The sequence below is a fragment of the Bos mutus genome, chromosome 14 (assembly GCF_027580195.1).
Source record: "Bos mutus isolate GX-2022 chromosome 14, NWIPB_WYAK_1.1, whole genome shotgun sequence".
Classification (NCBI taxonomy): domain Eukaryota; kingdom Metazoa; phylum Chordata; class Mammalia; order Artiodactyla; family Bovidae; genus Bos; species Bos mutus.
The window spans coordinates 38,956,143-38,965,962 of NC_091630.1; positions in this window are offsets into that span (position 1 = coordinate 38,956,143).

The window sequence follows — 9,820 nt, forward strand, 5'->3', positions numbered from 1 at the left end:
CCAGGTTTGACCCCTGGGTCAGGAAGATCCTGTGAAGAAAGAAATGGCTACCTACTCTGGTATTCTTACCCAGAGAATTCCATGGACAGCGGAGCCTGCCAGGCTACAGTGCACAGGGTCGCAAAGAGTCGGACACGACTGAGCAACTAACACTTTCAAGTGTCCATCAATACATGAATGGATAAAGAAACTGTGATATACATGCACACACATGCCTCATATATATAATGGAATATTATTCAGACATTAAAAAATAAGGAAATCTCACCATTTTTGACAACATGGATTGACCTTGAAGGCACTGTGTAATGTGAAATGTCAGACAGGGAATGATGAAACTGTATGATCTCACTTATATATGGAATCTAAGAAGAAGAGCTCATGGATATAAAGAATGTATTGGTAGTTGAGAGCAGGAGTTGATGGTGGTAACAGTGGGCAAAATGAGTGAAAGCGGTTAAAAACTACAAACATTCGGGTATAAGATACATTAGCCATGGGGATATAATGTACAGCATGGTGACTATAATTACCAATATTGTATCATATATTTGAAAGTTGCTGTTTAGTGTCAACAACTCAATGGACACAAATTTGAGCAAACTCCAGGAAATGTTGTTCCATGTCCAGTTCTAACTGTTGCTTCCTGACCTGCATATAGGTTTCTCAAGAGGCAGGTCAGGTGGTCTGGTATTCCCATCTCTTTCAGAATTTTCCACAGTTTACTGTGATCCACACAGTCAAAAGCTTTGGCATAGTCAATAAAGCAGAAATAGATGTTTTTCTGGAACTCTCTTGCTTTTTCCATGATCCAGCAGATGTTGGCAATTTGATCTCTGGTTCCTCTGCCTTTTCTAAAACCAGCTTGAACATCTGGAAGTTCACGGTTCACATATTGTTGAAGCCTGGCTTGGAAAATTTTGAGCATTACTTTACTAGCGTGTGAGAGGAGTGCAATTGTGCGGTAGTTTGAGCATTCTTTGGCATTGCCTTTCTTTGGGATTGGAATGAAAACTGACCTTTTCCAGTCCTGTGGCCACTGCTGAGTTTTCCAAATTTGCTGGCATATTGAGTGCAGCACTTTCACAGCATCATCTTTCAGGATTTGAAATAGCTCCCCTGGAATTCTATCATCTCCACTAGCTTTGTTCATAATGATGTTTCCTAAGGCCCTCTTGACTTCACATTCCAGGAAGTCTGGCTCTAGGTCAGTGATCACACCATCGTGATTATCTGGGTCGTGAAGATCTTTTTTATATAGTTCTTCTGTGTATTCTTGCCACCTCTTCTTAATATCTTCTGCTTCTGTTAGATCTATACATTTCTGTCCTTTATTGTGCCCATCTTTGCATGAAATGTTCCCTTGGTATCTCTAATTTTCTTGAAGAGATCTCTAGTCTTTCCCATTCTATTGTTTTCCTCTATTTCTTTGTATTCATCACTGAGGAAGGCTTTCTTATCTCTCCTTGCTTTCTTTGGCACTCTGCATTCAAATGGGTATATTTTTCCTTTTCTCCTTTGCCCTTCACTTCTTTTCTCAGCTATTTGTAAGGTCTCCTCAGACAACCATTTTGTCTTTTTCCATTTCTTTCTCTTGGGGATGGTCATGATCCCTGCCTCCTGTACAGTGTCATGAACCTCCATCCATAGTTCTTCAGGCTCTTTGTCTATCAGATCTAATCCCTTCAATCTATTTGTCACTTCCACTGTATAATCCTAAGGAATTTGACCATACCTGAATGGTCTATATATAAGTATATAGTTTTCAACCTGCAATTGAATGAGTCCGTGACCTGAACAACTTGGGGCATGCAAGAGAAATATGCTATCCCATAATAAATAGTGGGCTGATTCAAGATAAGCTGGTTCATTGTGCAGCATCTTCACAAACTCCTTTCTTGCACCCCTTCAGGTGTTTGATGAAATCTATAACCACCCTCCATGTTTTGACAAAAAGTACTGGACTCCTGTATTTTCTGATTTGCCCTTTTCCACACAAATGTTCTTTCTATTTCCATGGTGTTTCAAACAACTAGGAAAGACTTAGAAATTTAGACTAGGAATTTAAAACATCCATCAGCATAGAAACCCTTATTCAAATAAAATTTTATTTGGTGTGAAAGGTTGGATTATTGATCTCGTTTCTTCCCTTCAATGTAGTAATATTGTACATGCATACTCTCAACATGGTCTCATGACGGTGAAGTATACTTTCCTGCCCCTTGACTTTGGACTTGGGCGTATGACTCTGTTAGGCCAGTGGTATCTTAATGGCAGTGAGCAGAGGCTGAAGCATGCCTTCATGTTTGGCCTTGCTCTGGGGCACAGACCCTCAGAGTAGAGCCAAGCCTAATGGACCCACATTAGGGCCACTCCTGAAACAGAACCATCCCAGACTTGTAGACCAGTAAGTGAAGTGAAAGCTTATAAACCATTGACATTTTGGTGGCTTTTTGTTAACTGATACAGAAATTAGTACCTGAAAGTGACACGTCCTGGGATTGAGTGGTGGGCAGAAAAAAAAAAGTTAATAAGGGACTGAAAAAATAGCAGCCTGTGTTAAATAGTAGCAAAACATTTGTTAAAACTGTCACCTAAGGTAACTTAGAAGATAGGAAAATTACCTAATTAACAGAGACATTTGGGCAAAAAAAAAAAAAAAGTATGAAGCAGAATGTTGAAAGCATAAGCTGCACTTAATCAGGTACTAAAATGAATTCAGGGACAATTTTATCAAAGGTGTAGGCATTAAAACAGCTCAAACAAAAGTGAAATCCACAGTGTTGACATGATCCCAGGGTAAAGACCAAATCTTGAATGTAACTAAAACATTTTGAAAGGACTTTTCGAAAGGACTAAAATATGTCCAGTAGGTTCTTTCAGATGAACAGAAGAACTCAGAAATCTTAAGGACAAAATGTCATAGAAGCCTGACTGTGCCCAAAGTGAGGTAATTAAGCTTAGAGACATAAAGGCTTAGCTAAAAAAAAAAGTGGACGTGCTTTTTGGCATATGATGTTATTGGAATCAAATAAGTAGAAAGCCCATAAAGTTCTGGGAAGATGCATTTTGACAAAAGTGCTTCCAGTCTAGACTGCGACTGTTCAAGATATAAAAAGACCATGGACCTGGACTCCTGCAGCAAGAAAGGGGTCTTTAAAAAATGGCTTAGCTGGTATGTTTTTATGCGCTTGTGTTCTTGTCACAAGATAGCAAGGAGCATGATGGAACAGAAAGGACTTCAGAGAAGCCAGAAACAACGGAGAAAAATGGACTTGAGAGCTACTCCTGTGAGGCAGAATAGGGGTCTAATCAAGGAACACCTCTTGACTTGAGATAAAGGGCCTTGACTGGTTAACAACAGGGAGTCTGTAACACCTAGTGGGATTGTAGAATTGCTGTGGTTCAGTGCTGTGTGCCCTCTATTTTTTTACCTTTTTAAATTGTAGTATTTATTTTTGTCATCATGTTCCAGCATTGCACAATAGGTTTTAAGTAATTATCTATTGCTAAGTAACAGATTATCCCCAAATTTAGCAGTTTAAAATGACACACGTGTATTATCTCACAGTTTCTGCGGATCAGGTCTCCAGGCACAACTTAACTGGGTCCTCTGATTCTGAGCTGTCACAAGCCTTCATTCAAGTTGTCAGCTAGAGTTCGGGGTGTGACTAGAGAAGGACCCTCTCCCAAACTCACTTACAGAGTTGGCAGGATTCAGTTCCCTGGGAGTTTCTATACTGAAGACTTCAACTCCCTGGTGGCTGTTGAGTAGAGGTCACCCTCAGGGCATCTTCCACGTGGCACTTTGCTTCAACGAAGTCATCAAGATAAAAAGAGAAAGACACTGCTGGCAAGATGAAAGTCACTATTTTGTGTGACCTCGTCACAAACGTGGCGTCCCCTTACCATTGCCATATTCTGTTGGTTAGAAGCAGGTTACTAAAAGGAAGAGGATAGCTCAAGGCCATGAATGCCAAGAGGTGGGGGCTGTTGGGGTCATCCTAGAGGCTTCCTGCCTTAGGTATGTGGAAGACATAATTTTCTATTCAGTGTATAGGTCTCTGGGTTGAGAGTAGCGGAGTCTGGACTGATGCAAATCATAGGATCCTGAACTTTTGACAAATACCATAATTAGGTGAGGCTTAGGGGAGAGGGTGGTCATTGGATGGGAGTGAATACGTTTTTCATGTGAGCGAGATGTGAACAGTTGTATCCAAGAGGACAACCAAAATAGGTTGAATTTTTCACCCCATTTCTTCCTTCCTCTGTAGTAGAACCCCTGCTTATAGTCTCATGATGTATGGGGTGTAGAATCCTTGCTGTTAGGGAACTCATTGTTTCCATAATTGATATAACCTAAAGATATGAGTAAGTTCAGGAAACATTTATATGAATCTATGAATGGTAAATCCAGATTTGAATAATAAAGGAAACCAGGGAGTTTGAAATGAATCCCAAAACTTCAGAGGCCAACATTAATGCAATACTACGAGACTTTGAAACCACAGGCTGGTTAGACCATTGGGTTGACCCAGTATTGCATGTCTTATATTTATATCATTTGGTTTTTAAAAATAAATACTCATTTTAGTATAAATTCCTAAGGGAAACTTGTAGTTTATTTGAAATGACTGTAACTTTCCCCCCATGTTTCTTTTAAATGAATTACAAAGAACTCAGAAATGCTCTAAGTGAAAGGATATAGGAAACCCTTATGATGAATGTGGGTGCTTTTATGTTCTCACACCTGCATTCTATGTGTAGGAAATGGAAAACAGGATTTTGAACACAGGGTCTTAGCCTCCAGGTAAGAAATTGTATGGGACCCTGAAATCATCCTGTGGACAGATGAAATCTTTAGAAACCAAAAAAGTGGCCCAGATTACTACCATTTGCTTTACAAAATTGCCTGCTTGAAAAAACAGTCCAACTTTTTTTTTTTTTACCATATAAGTCTCAAATCATTATGGTTTGGGAAAAATGCACATGAGACTGTGATAGCAATAATTACTTCAAATGAATAAAAGAAAGCAAGATACTGTGTTTTTTTTCCAGGCAACATTTAAATACAGCATCTTTCATTTTTACCACAGAAGCCAGTAGATAAAAATGATGTCCTAACTCCCAAAACCAGACCAAAGGAGTGGGAATTCCATTAAGGCAGGCGGCTGAGACAAGGATTGTGGGAAAACTCTGCAAGCCTCTTGGTGGGAAATAGTAGTACATCTGAGTTATGTTCCAGTAGCCAGTAGATAAAAATGATGTCCTAACTCCCAAAACCAGACCAAAGGAGTGGGAATTCCATTAAGGCAGGCGGCTGAGACAAGGATTGTGGGAAAACTCTGCAAGCCTCTTGGTGGGAAATAGTAGTACATCTGAGTTATGTTCCAGCATAACTATCTTTTAGATATATTTAGTGATGACCCATACACTAGTAAATTTCCATAAAAACACATAAGATAGGTGATAATTTAAGGTAATCTCATGCCTATAATTTTGTTTTCTTAAAAATTCTGGTCCATTAGTCATTTCTATCTTTGTTAACACCTTTCCCTTCCCACTCAGCCTCTGGTGCAGGTGTTAAAATTTGAAATGACTAATGGATGAGAAAATGTCCTGGAAAATCTACCAAGTGGATATTATAATCAGCCTCCACATATTCTAACTTAAATGTTCCTTGATTGGTATGGAACAGAACTAGAAAAAACAGAAAAGGCATGATTCCATAAAGAGCAAGAAGAGTGATTATAAAGTGAGATCCTCTGGTAAACCACAAATTAAGGTCTTACTCATGTGAGGTGAATTAACTTCGCAGTGACTACCTTCTAAATACTTCTCTAAGCCTAGGAAGTCATCCATCATGGTTATTTACGGCGTGGATTGGATGACCACTTGAGAAGAGGCTGTAATGTTTAGGGAAGACTCTACAAAGTTTCCACAGTTATTCAGGCAAACAGACTCAGAACCCACCTGTAACAAAGAACTTGAGCTCATTAGACGAGACTTGCTTATCCTTATAAGACCCGAGGGTATGTTTTGGCTTCTGTTCCTACCTTCCTGTCTCAAGACAGCAGCTTCTGCTTTCATCCAGGTGTTCCTTCACACAGCACCTCAAGCATATCTAGACAGCTCCAAGTCAAAGCCCAGAAAAATGAGGCTCTGAGAAAGTTAGGTGTCTTCTCTCCCCTGTGTAAGGACTGCTTGTCAGGTTAATTTCCCATTCCCAGAAGTATACCCCCGCTTCCGCAGGGCCTGGACAGGATTTGCATATTGGGGTGAAACACTGTGGTCTTCACATCTGGTGCAGCGAGATATATAGAAGCATGTTCTCCAAACCTCAGGGCCTCGCCTGTGGTGACCTGCCTCCACTTTCCACCACAGTCTCTGTGCAGTGGTGATGGGGAAGACCAAATCTGACTCTGTACTGCATCCCTTTCTTTTACTTTAATCTTTGTATCTACTGCTTTTGCTACAAGGGCTTCCCTGGTGCTTCAGATGGTAAAGAATCTGCCTGCAATGCCAGAGACCTGGGTTCAATCCCTGGGTTGGGAAGATTCCCTGGAGAAGGAAATGGCAACCCACTCCAGTATTCTTGCCTGGAGAATCCCATGGACAGAGGAGCCTGGCAGGCTACAGTTCATGGGGTCGCAAAGAGTCAGACACGACTGAGGACTAACACACAAAACAAGTTAATCACCACAGGGATGTTGCCTATATATAGCTTGAAGTACACATAATGGTCCATCTCTGGGAGTTCTGCCTCCCATGCCTGAGTGTTAAAATACCTCTTTTTAGCTCACAGGAAACATCCTGACCTGGCCAACCTGTAAATGGCTGCAAGAAATTAACACATCCCTTCCAGAGTCTTGGCTGGAACCAGAAAATATTCACAACAATTTACTGCCTTTTTTACTTTACCTCCTTACCATCCTTTCTTTGTTCCATGAAAGAAACTAGCATGCAAACCAGGGCAAGATGGTTCTTTGGGACATTCGTCCGCCATCATCTCAATCTGCTGGCTTTCTAAATAAAGTCACTCTTTCTTGCCCCAACACCTCTTGACTTATTGGACTGTCATGCACTGAGCAGTACAGACCTGGCAGCACAGTGAGTTCATACTAGCACTAGCAACGGTGCCAAAACAACAGCGATTCTTCCAGTTGCTTTACTGCTTTCCGTGTTCTCCCTGTCATCGCTCATCAATATACATTCAACATAAAATGCTTTCCCCGGTATGCTGCTACTGCTAAGTCACTTCAGTCGTGTCCGACTCTCTGTGACCCCATAGACGGCAGCCCACCAGGCTCCCCCGTCCCTGGGATTCTCCAGGCAAGAACACTGGAGTGGGTTGCCATTTGCCACATTTATACCTAAAAATAATTTTAGAGATATATGGAAAACAATCTATTATTTTTCTGACTAGCCATTTCTAATTATATGTTAACATGTTTGGTATTTATTAAAGAAAATTCTTTTAAATTTTTATGATCCAAAATATGGTAAATTCCTGTTTAATCAGAGAGATGTCAGTTGCTCGGAAAAATGTAGATGTCTACACAACCAAATCTTGCCTGCTGCTGCTGCTAAGTCGCTTCAGTCATATCCGACTCTGTGCCACCCCATAGACAGCAGCCCACCAGGCTCCCCCATCCCTGGGATTCTCCATGCAAGAACGCTGGAGTGGGTTGCCATTTCCTTCTCCAATGCAGGAAAGTGAAAAGTGAAAGTGAAGTAGCTCAGTCGTGTCCGACTCTTAGCGACCCCATGGACTGCAGCCTAACAGGCTCCTCCATCCATGGGATTTTCCAGGCAAGAGTACTGGAGTCAGGTGCCATTGCCTTCTCCGAAATCTTGCCTAAAAACCTCTAAAATGGATTACTCAGTCTTCTGCCCCACCCCCACCCCCAGACATTTCCTGCTTTTCAAAATAGAGAATACTGAACAGGATTTAAAGTTTCCCTTGATGACTCAGGGCCACCATTATGGAAAACAGTTTCATAATGATGTGATTTCCCAGGGATTATGAAGGTGAGTAGAGTTGCCAGTTCCTACTGAGTGGTCCAGGACCGTTGCAATATTTGAAATTTTTAAACTTGTTACCTGTCACCTCTCTTGCTATTGCCTGATGCTTTTTACTTATGCCGGTGTACCTGTTTCTTCTCGTAATCCCCGTGCTGCCCTTAATCTAACTTCGGGGGATTGTGGCTGTACACTGAGTCTCAGTGACTCTCCTTCAGCTCTTCTGTTTGTTTCAAACATTTTGCGCCTTCTTTCCTCTTCTGTCAGCTGTCACTTTTATTGATGTCAGTGTTCTTTTCTGTGTCTAATTTAAATGCTTGTTTTACACTAGTTTGGAAGAAGGTTGAGAGAAATTTTGTAGAATTGTAGAAATGTGCACACTTTTTGTGATACCTATTTTTTTATTTGAAGCCTTTTAACTCATTATTTTCAGGACCACCTCTCTGTTTTAGATGTCAAAAATTGCTATCAGTCTATCACTGAAATGAAAGGTTTTAGAAAAAAGAGAAAACAAGAAAACAACTGATAAGATTTTAGATCAATTTTAAGAGTATCCTGATACAATTTTCCAGGCCGGAAGCATCTATGTAAATAAGTGATGGATGAATGGTTTGATTAATCATTTCTGCTTTGAAGCCTATTAGTACTGTACTTTGTAGATTTATCTCTTAGAGAGTTATTTACACTTTCTTAATAAATTGTAAATATCTCTAAGATGGGGATTATGTTTTACACATTTTCGTGTCTTCTGTGTTCAACACAGTGTCAGACACAGAGGAAATATCCCTCTGTATCTGTTTAATGTAATCTAGTTGATGCAGTGTGTACACTGGATGGTCTCATTTTGTCACTATAGAAAAAACTGTGACAAAATGGTCTTATTTTGTCACCACCAATGGTCTCAATGGTCACTGTAGAAAAACCTCTATCAACAGAGAAAGTTTAGATGGTCTCTAAACTCTGCCCCCCATGGTAGGAAGCAGACAGTTAGCAATGAGATTGGTACCAGTAATCTCCTGGCTTCCCTTCCACGTTGCTCTTCCCCACTCCCACCCCTCCTCTCATTGCCACCCCATGCTTTCCGAGCCACCACTTGTTTTAGAGACTTTGAACAGAAGCTCTGAGAGGTGATGCTACATGAACAGATTTTATGTATCCATCTGAGTCTCGTTCATGTGTCCTAATAATTTTCTAGCAAAAACTGGTTGCTGGGCCCCTGTCTCCTACTTCAGCATTTTGCTGGCCTGCAGAGCAGGGACAGAGGCAGTAACTGTGTGTGTTACTTGAAAGGACGTCTCATTGTTTTATGTTAACTGGGCTCTTTTACTTCTCTGTTGGCACAAACATTAGAGTAGTCACTATATTCATTGCGACCAGGGAAGAAGTTCTTGAGCCTAAGGATGTGGGAAGTTTGAGGAGACAGAAGAGAGGAAGGCCTGAATTCCATTTTTTTGGGGGGGAACTTTCTGGTATGTTCATGAACTGCCCGCAGGTCTGGTGCTTCACTGCCCACTGCTTTTCTGCCTCTCGGTACTTTTCCCTCCATCACTCAGAGGTATTGTTTACCCAAGTGTTGACAAGCAGCTTTTTCCTCAAGGATGCTGGAAAGATGGTTCCATTGAAGCTAATCTTTTGACTCCCTGTTCAATGGCCCCCAAAGTGAACAAAAATGCCTCTTAATCAAGTTTGTCCTCACGAAGAGATAATCTCTGCTCTTTGGTTTGAGAACCGCTCCTATGCCACCGTTCACATAATTAACAATGGCTTGTTAAACTTTTCTCCATGTCTATACACAAAA